Source organism: Corvus cornix, chromosome 17 (genome assembly GCF_000738735.6).
Source record: "Corvus cornix cornix isolate S_Up_H32 chromosome 17, ASM73873v5, whole genome shotgun sequence".
Classification (NCBI taxonomy): domain Eukaryota; kingdom Metazoa; phylum Chordata; class Aves; order Passeriformes; family Corvidae; genus Corvus; species Corvus cornix.
Window position 1 is genome coordinate 2,551,269 of NC_046346.1, and position 9,005 is coordinate 2,560,273.

Sequence of the window (9,005 nt, forward strand, 5' to 3'; positions counted from 1 at the left end):
TTTTCTTTCTGCTGCACACAAGTTACTTGGTGACTTGGCTGGTGTAAAGTACAACCCACAGCACTTCCACTTCTTCCCCACAACATCTGAATGCAACCACTTCTATGCAAAGCAATAGCATTAAATGGGTAAAATTACACCAGGGATTCAAAGCTGCCCTTAGAAATACCTGCCAAATAAAACTGAGAACCAGCAATTGAGACTTGGATAATTAATCCGACTTCTCACTGCCTTGATTTGGTCCCTGCTTGTCAGGCCAGGAAATCCCTGCCTTTGGTGGCACCCTTAATTCATTAGGGAAACTGAACTGAATAGGTGACAGACAGCTCTTCCCACCAAGGATGTATGACTTATTTTTCATTTCTGATGATTTTTGATCCTGGCAGGTCTGGAATTCAGCTGCTCCAGGCAATTCTGTCCATCAGTCCTTGTAATTTCTCACCGTTTTCAGCCTTACCTTTCCCTGCCACTGCTTTCTCCAGAACACAGGACGTGGATGAAAGCTGCCTCTGGTGTTCTGTTTGGATTCTCTGTGCTGAGCTTCTCTCTCTTTGGTCTTTAAACAGGAGGGGAAAATAAATCACAGAAAAGAATTAGTGTAGCTAAAATCAAACATGCTGAACCCAACAATCCAATCCTAATCCCATTCCCTTGGAATGTAAAAGCAGGAGTGTTTTTATTGAAACTGGTCACAAAAAACGCAGGACTCTTTTATTTTTGTGGTACAGATGTGCCAGCAAAGGAAGCGTTGGCCTGGATCCATCCCTGAGGCTGTATCCATGACGCTGTCTGTCCATACCACGGTTTACTGTGCACACAGCCCTGACCTAACTGCTGCATCCAGTGGGTGCAGTGGGACACCCTCCCCTTGGTGTCTCTGGAGATCCAGGCCAACCTTTCCATGCAGAGCAAACACTGAGTACTTGGGGAAGTTCCCAGTTATGATACCTCATTGCTAACCTGGGATCTTTGGGGCTTTTTTATAATCCCTTCCTTGTCCAGGGATGCTAAATCCTTCTCTGCCTGGTATTCTGTGCTCTTCATCAGGCAAGGAGAGAGCAGACTTGGGTTTGGAGCACTAAAACCCAGAAAAAGAAATGTTTCAGTCCCATTAGGAGCTGTGCAGATGCTGGTATTCAATAGCTGAGCTCCTGCATGTGTGGAAAGCAGCACTGGGCTCCCAGGGCTGGGCTGCAGGTGTCTGACAGAGGGAATATCTGGCAAAGCAGCTGTGACACACTTTTTGCAGCAGTTGAGTATAGGCAGACAAAGTGAACAAGATGCAGCTGAACTGAGTGTCTGGAGCTGTCAATCCCCAGCCTCAGAGTCTGTGTCTGTCCTGCAAGCTGAACAGTTTGTCTGGCAGTTCCCTCACTCAGTTGCGTAAAATGGTCTGGGTTAAAAACAAACTAAACAAGCCTTCCCTTGGGAATGTCCCAGAGAGGCTCAGCTCTGGCTTCTGGCTTTAGGAGGGGTAGCATCAGGCAGTGGTGACAGAAAGGGCTGCCTGATGCAGCTGGAAAGGGACACGTGGCTCCCACAGACCTGAGGGCAGCACCACAACATCCCTGCAAAAGGTGACGGGGAGCAAATCCAAGGGAAACGCCCCTGGAAGCTGGCAGTGTGTGACAGGGATGCCAGTGCCCAGTGAATTAACACTAATGCTATTACAGCAACAAGATTTATTATGTGCAGCTTTTCAGCTCTGCTCCTCTAGTGCTGTATTCCCTCAGTAATCCCCCTTGGCTGAGGCTGCCGGGCTGGCCCTGGGCAGCTCCTGACTCCACGCCTTGCTCCCAGCAATCCGAGATCTTAAACCACACTAAACTGAAGTGACAGCTGTAGATGGATGGTTCTTTGGCACCAAATTTAGCAGCAAAGCAGGATAAGGAGGTCTAATAATATTTGCTTTCAGAACCACACCAGTTCCACTGAATGAGCTGATAAATCCCCTGTAATGCCTCTGAACTACACAATTCCTGCTTTAAATACCTGTGGTGCCTTTCCTCCTTACTGTACTCCTGGCTCCTATTCCATGTTTTATATATGGCAAAAGGAAGAATGTGGGAGGAAAGGGGAGAAAAGAATAGATTTGCAGCAAATTCTTTACTATTTTGAGGAAAGAAATTTATGAATTTGTGTGTGCTGGGGAGGAAATCCGGTGAGGAAGTGAACTGAGCAGTGGGATGTACAGCACAGGGAGGTTTGTAGCTGCAGAAATAAATGGATTTATCACAAGAACATGGGTGATGCCCAGAGATACCACAGGGAGGGGTGGAATCCGTGGTGAGTTATTCAGCTGTGCCAAAGCACTGCTAGGGAATACCCAGTTCCAGCCTTTCTCCATGGATTCCAGACTGTCACTGACCTCTGTAAGCTGGAGCAGGAGGAGCAGAGGCCACTCTGCACACCTTTCTTTTCAGGGCTCTCTTTGGCAGGGGCTCTTTAGCGAAAATCAGACGCTCCTGCTCTTGAGCTGCTGCTTGCTGTTTTCTCTTCTGCTCCTGGATCCTCTTCTTGAGTTGCTCTAACTTATTTTGGGGTGATTTTCTCCACAGCTCTTCCTGCTTCTGATCTCTGGCCTTGCTGGCTGCCGAAAGGTGGGATGTGGGAAGCAGGAGAGCCGTGGGCATGGGAGTGCTGCTGCCACACAGGACAGAGAAGGAGCTGCTCCCTGCACAGGAGAGAAGTGGGCGATGCAGGGAGCAGGGACATTTTTCCTTCTGGACTGGGAATCCTCTTGAATCTCCCTGCTGAAGGAAATTGTCCCTTCTTGGGCTGTCCAGGCTCTTTGCAGGGACCCATGTTCCAGCTGAGCCTTCGCCATCCACAGCCCAATTCCTGGCAGGGCTGCAAGGTCCTGAGGCTGCTCTGGGGGCCAGAGGGGTCATTCTGGACGGGCCAGAGGTCACAGCAGGGCTCTTGGGCAAACAGGTCTGTGAGCGAGCAGGGAAGAGAACAGCACAGCTTCCCCCTCTTAAGAAAAAGAGAAACAAGGGTCAGTATGTAGGAGGTATTATTAAATTTGTATAAATACACTGCCATGAGTGACTGCTGAGCTTGTACGTGTTCTGATGGCGACCTCGGCGTCTCCACAGAATCAGCATTTTGCCAGTCACCAGCAGTCTGGCAAATGAAGATAATATTAGGAGAGTACAGTGCAAATTGTGATCTGGTAAGAGAAATTATGAGCATGGGCAGAGAACTGATATCAGGCACTGCCTTCCTCCTCTGCCTTGTTTGTCACAACTGAGGGTGAAATTGCTTGGTGACTCTTTTGTTCCCTTTTCTTTCTAAGGAACAGTAAGGTTCTAAACTTTTTCTGAAGTCCTGCATCCCAGAATTTTAAATCCCTTTACATGTGCCTTCACCAGCTCACCCCCCAAGTGCTGTACACTCAGGTTATCATTTACCTGTGGGCTGGAGCAATCTCACTGCTCTTTTTCTCACTCAAAGCTGTTTCATCTTTGTTCCTCTCGCCATCTACAGCACATCAAAACCGTGTGAGTGTCAAAATGTCAGAAATATGCCTTAACCATTAAATTCAAAGAGCAACTTTTACTGGGGACTATCCCCCAAACAAACCTGGCCCAGAAATATTAAATAAATATAAAATAAACAAGAAATAAACATGAAATAAACATGAAATAAACATGAAATAAGTATTAAATAAATATTAAATAAATATTAAATAAACATTAAATAAATATTAAATAAATATTAAATATATATAAAATATATATTAAAGGCTGGCAGCTGAAACTGTTCCCAGCCGATAAACCACCTCAAAAACAAATACCCAGCAGATGTAAAAATAATAAGTGAAGTCTGTTCTTGTAATTAGTTTTTAAGAATATTCTGGATTTGGGTTACATTTCCTGCTTTTTTCTTCTCCCACTTTATCTTTTAGAAATGATTTTAAACACATTATGTAGTTCCTGCCAAAGTTAGCAAACAAAATGCTGCATTTACATCACTTCAGCTGTCTCTGGAGAATAAACCCTCAGAGGAGAAGCACAGGGAGCTTTTGCTGTGCTGTAGCTGGTGGGTGTTAATGCTGCAGCTTTTGCTTGAGTTCTCCCCAGCAAGATGTGACTTCCTGAGCATTGTGATATTTTGCTGGGAACACTACAGAAAGCTGATGAAAATACACACTTGCCTCCATAAAGAGGGGTTTTCACTATCTCCTGCCACCTTCCCTTCCCTCCAGCACCAAAGCAGTCCCATCTCAGTGGTTTCCCAGTAACTCAGAACTCACCAAAGCTCTTTTCGTGCCAAAGCTTTCTTCTGGCTGCCTGTGATTTGGCATAGCTCCACGTTTGATGATAAAATTTGTTTTCAATCCTTTGTAGCTGTGAAAAGGCAGATTTTTCTTTTGAAGGGAGACATATGTTTTGGTTTATTTCTGGAGTAGTTTTTTGCTGGCATCCGCTGCTTCTCTGATTAATTTTGCAGCTCCTAGTTACTGTGTAAATACTGGCCTGTCTGAGCATGTTCCATGTGGTATTTCCTACAGTTGGAAAGAATGCAATTGACTGGGAGGATAAGAGGTGAAATCACCTCTCTCCTTTATTGCCACTTTGCAAGTACGTGTGCCTCAGATTTTTACTGATGTTTTTAAGTACAACTTAAGCTGGAAGTGACCCCAGCCAAGAGCAACTCCAGCAGTGGGATGCTGCTGTCAGGTCTTTGCTGTGCAAGCAACACCCTGTGGATTTGGTTAATATCCTGCATTTATCCAAGGAATGTCAGTTATGGTGGCAGCTGCTGTGCTCACAACTCCATCATGTTCCCCACGAAGAGGATGATAAGACAGGGAGAATCCAGAGGATGTCCCAGCTGTTGTTCTGCTCAGGGCTTCAACCACAAGCAAGGCAAAGCTTTGTCTGTTCTTGTCATTAAGTTTGTGAGTGTTGTGAAATAGGGTAAAATTATTTGCTTTTCCCCTTATCCTCTCTTTGTTATTTAGCAAATAAAGAGGTGATGTGTTCACTGGGAAAGAACAAACAAATAGCAGGTTTACATTGCTTTCAATTACAATATTTCCATGGAATTAAGCCGTGGAGGTGATGAACAGGCAGCTGACAGAAAGAGATAAAGGTTTGTGACAGCAAGTGCTCCCTGAACTGCACATACCACTGCTTTGGCTTCCTGGAGACTCTTCCAAGCCAAGGCCACAGCTGTGGAATCCAGAGAGGAAAAATGTTTTAGCATCTCTTCACTATTGACAGTTTCCCCTCATGCCCAAACCAGGACAGATCATTGAGCTGGTGGCTGAAACACAGAACTGCTCCTGAAAAATTGTGTCTGGGCTGCTTTTGTATCTCAATGTGTGCTGAGTTCCATCAGAGCTAAAGATCTCTGGGCTATGCTAGTGCTTATTCAGCAAAATCCTTGCTGATACTAGCACACATTTTAAAAAGACTGAGCTGAATTTCCCAATTCAGTCCTATTTGTAGTAGTTGCTTACAAGAAAAAAATCCCATTCAGGACTAGTCATGAAAGAATGGCTCATGTCTTTTTATGGAAAAAAAGTAAGTGCCACATCAGACACAGAGAAGCTCCTGCTGTGAACTCATTGAATGCACTCGACAGAAACTGAGCTGTGATGCTTTCAGGCTGAGGAAGGTTCACAGAGCAGGTTTCTTTAGAAAGCAGCATGAAATTGGGGGGGGTTGGTGTTGCTGTTAGGGCTATGAACAGTTACAAAACTCCCCAGCACTCTCCAAACTTTAAAATATTTGCTCCACTGTGCCTGAAGTCACACAATCCAGATTAAACTAAGCACTAAAGTGTTTCCACAAGAGATAAATCCTCGGTTTAAAATAAAGTTACCCAAGTCTCTGCTATGACTGTGCAGAGCAAAGTGGAAACTCATTACCCACACACCAGTTAGAGGATGCAATTCTCCAGAGGCAAAGCTGTTCTCCATCTTTCGGCTCTGCTCCAGCTCTGCTTACTCGGTCTCCATGTCTGAAACAACCATGCAAAGGGACCGGTCACTGCTGCCCTCTGAGAACAACCCAGGGCATTTATATGCTGATGGGAATATAAATTTTCTCATCTCTAATTGCTGACTGCCCGTGAAGAGCCTCAGCATTTACATTTCTGTGGTGTTTGCAAATCTTACCTGCTATTATTAATTTCTCAGCCTCGTGACAGAGTCTTAGGAGAGACACGGATATGACAGAGCTGGTAAATGTCCTGCTGTGGGTCAGTGCGCTTTGCAGAGCTGCCTGGGAGCTCAGGGATGGTCAGAGAGTCAGGAAAATCAGCTCCATCCATCCATCCATCCATCCCCTCCATCCATCCCCTCCATCCCCCTGTTCCTGCCCGTTCAACACTTACCTTTTGAAGCCTCAGCCATGCATGGAACAGAATCTCCACTTAGGAGCTGTGCAAAAGCCCTTCGGAGATGATCTGCAGCCTTTCAAGAGTGGCAAATCCCCAAGGCACTTCCAAAGGGAGGTGTGAGACCGATCCCAGCACTGAACATCCCATGTGCTGCTCCTTCCCTGGTTGAGCCATCCACAGGCTCCCTGCTACCAGCTGGGAATGCAGAAGAGCCAGTCCCTGCCCTGCCCATGAGTCCTGGGAGGAGTGGGAGGACCGGAGGAGTCCCACCAGCCCCTCCAGGGCTCAGCCATCGCCACACCTTTGTTTGTGCCCCTCCGCGCAGGGCGACAGCGGCCACAGCACAAGGGGGGGGCTGTTGGGAGCAGAGGAGAAAACAAACAGCAACAAGAGGAGCCTGAATGCTGATCTCAGTTTGCAAACACGTGGCAAGATGCCAGCAGATTTCGTGACAAGCCCTTGTGTCCTTTCCAGGGCTTTTGGCATCCTGGCAGTGACCACTGGCAGGGCTGGGTGGCTGCAGAGGACAGGGCAGGGTGACCAACCTGAGGCCCAGGTGGGAACAGCTTTGCACTTTTGGGATGCCAGAGCAAGGAGAGGGACCAGACCTCCCTGAGTCCTCATCCCAGGGCATCTTTCCTCATTGCAGAGCAGCTCTTCCCATTCCAGGGCATCTCTCCTCACACCTTCCCCTGTGGGCTCACCCAGCGTTTGATCCTGCTCTCAGTCACACCTGAATCCCTGCTTTCAAGAGAGCAGAGGGCTTAATTTTTAGGTTCTATTTAGGGGAAAATTAAAATTAAATTAAAAAAAAAAAAGTTTTCTGGTCTTTATAAGCAAAATCTTTATAATATAAAATAAATGTATACTAAAGTCTCAGGTGAGGCTTTTCCCCCTTTGTGGCTATCACTTATTTTAAGTGTCACAATCTTTTAAGTGTTAGTATTTGAAATCAGTGGGTAACCGTTCATGTTCTCCAGGTTTCGGGTTATCTGGAGGGAACAGTCTGATGAGCCAACAGCAGAGGGCAAACGCAGCCTGCACACGGGAGCTGCAGCACTCGGTGCTGGGAGCCTCCCGGCCCCAGTTTGTGCCGGGACAAGCCAGGAGAGCAGCAGGTGCCACCTCGGACAAAGCCAACCTGCAAAGGGAAGCAGCAGCAAAACTCACAAGACAGCCACGAATCACTTTCCTTTGCATTTTCACTTCTTGACGAAGCATCTGATGGACTTTAGTGGGCTGTGGTATCCTGGACTGAGGCCTGACAGTGCATTTCTTACAACCCCTTAAAATTATGGCTGCAAATAGCCATAAAACACATTTATTCTTGCCCCACTTACTGCTGTTGGGGGTTGAATTTCAGTGAGTACCCCAAGAAAAGCCTCTGGATCCTCTTCTCCCACCCCACTGCAGAGCAGAGAGAGCTGAGTGCTGTTCTATCAGCATTTTGGTTTATATTGAATCTGACTCCCTTTTCTGGTTTATATCTTCAATTCTTTGTTCATTCTTCATAACTCTACAGATTTGCTTCTAGCAGCAATGTCAGGATTGTGAGTGTTGGTTATTACTGGAAAGCACTCAGAGGGTGAGGCAAGACACTGGCACCACATCCTTTCATGCCCACGGATCCCTGTGGTCTCCGAGAAGTCCTCTTGAAGAAACAGACTCAGCCTAATCTAATAAATGTCCCTGCTCAGAGCCTGTGCTCAGATATCCCCAGCAGTTCAGCTTTTCAAGTCTAACCAAACAAGGAATTCCTGAGCTGCAGACTGGAGTCGCAAAGTTCCCGTTTCAAGCTGTTCCAAGCCAATGTTCTGGCCTGATTAGAGGTTTCAGTGCTGGGAATGCAGAGCTGGTCCAAGAGGGGAGCCACAGCTATTCCGGGTGCACAAGTGATAAGAGCCCTAATTGCAGTCTCTGGGCTCAGGGGCAGCCACTGTGCCAAGGGAACCTCAGAGAGGGGAGAGAACACAATGTGCAACCTCACAGCAGCAGGAGGGCGACCCTCAGGGAAGATTTGGGAAGATGGGAAGCTGTGACAGCCACCAGGAAAGCCCAGGGCTGGTCCCAGCCTGCTGGGATGATGGAAGAGCCAAGTGGAGCAGGAATGCCTGTGCTGTGACAGGCAGAGCTCTCGGCAGGCAACGCTTCTCCGGTCCCTCAGGTCGCACTGGCGTCTATTTTGGCTCCGTATTTTCTCAGCAAGCTGTCGGAGCTGACGAGAGCCAGGAGAGTGACAGATTGCCACTGTGTTATGCTGCACATCTTGCAGTGTTAGACCACAAATCTGCTGAGAGATGAAGTGAAACCTATCACTGGGCCAAATCCCACTTCTGCAGCGTGTGAAACTCCCAAGTCAGGGAGCCAAGTGTGAGCTGAGGCAACGAGGAGCAAATCCATCAGGATTTTTATTTTAGATCTGCATGAGCGAAATGAGCCAGTCATGTACAGCTCTGTCCTGCTGACTGCATGGCTCCTGTCAACACGGAACCAAGGCAGGAACAGGGCCCGGGTTTGCATCAGCCCCCAAACACTGAATTTCCCCTACAGAGATACTCCAACCACCACCTACTCATTTTAGCAAATCAGACAACAGGCTGTGGCATGTTCAGAGGAGGTTTGACAAAGGAATTTTAGGCTTTTTCTGGAAA

At 47.1% G+C, this 9,005-nt stretch overlaps 1 long non-coding RNA gene across 1 annotated transcript; it reads right to left on the reverse strand.

Moving 5' to 3' along the window:
• Positions 1-478: 478 nt before the first annotated feature.
• Positions 479-4,435, reverse strand: LOC109144382. The gene is made up of 4 exons (XR_005603276.1): positions 4,259-4,435; positions 3,414-3,483; positions 2,369-2,976; positions 479-556 (listed from the first exon to the last, which is right to left on the reverse strand). It is a non-coding gene; the product is annotated as an uncharacterized LOC109144382 (long non-coding RNA).
• Between the last annotated feature and the right edge of the window lie 4,570 nt (positions 4,436-9,005).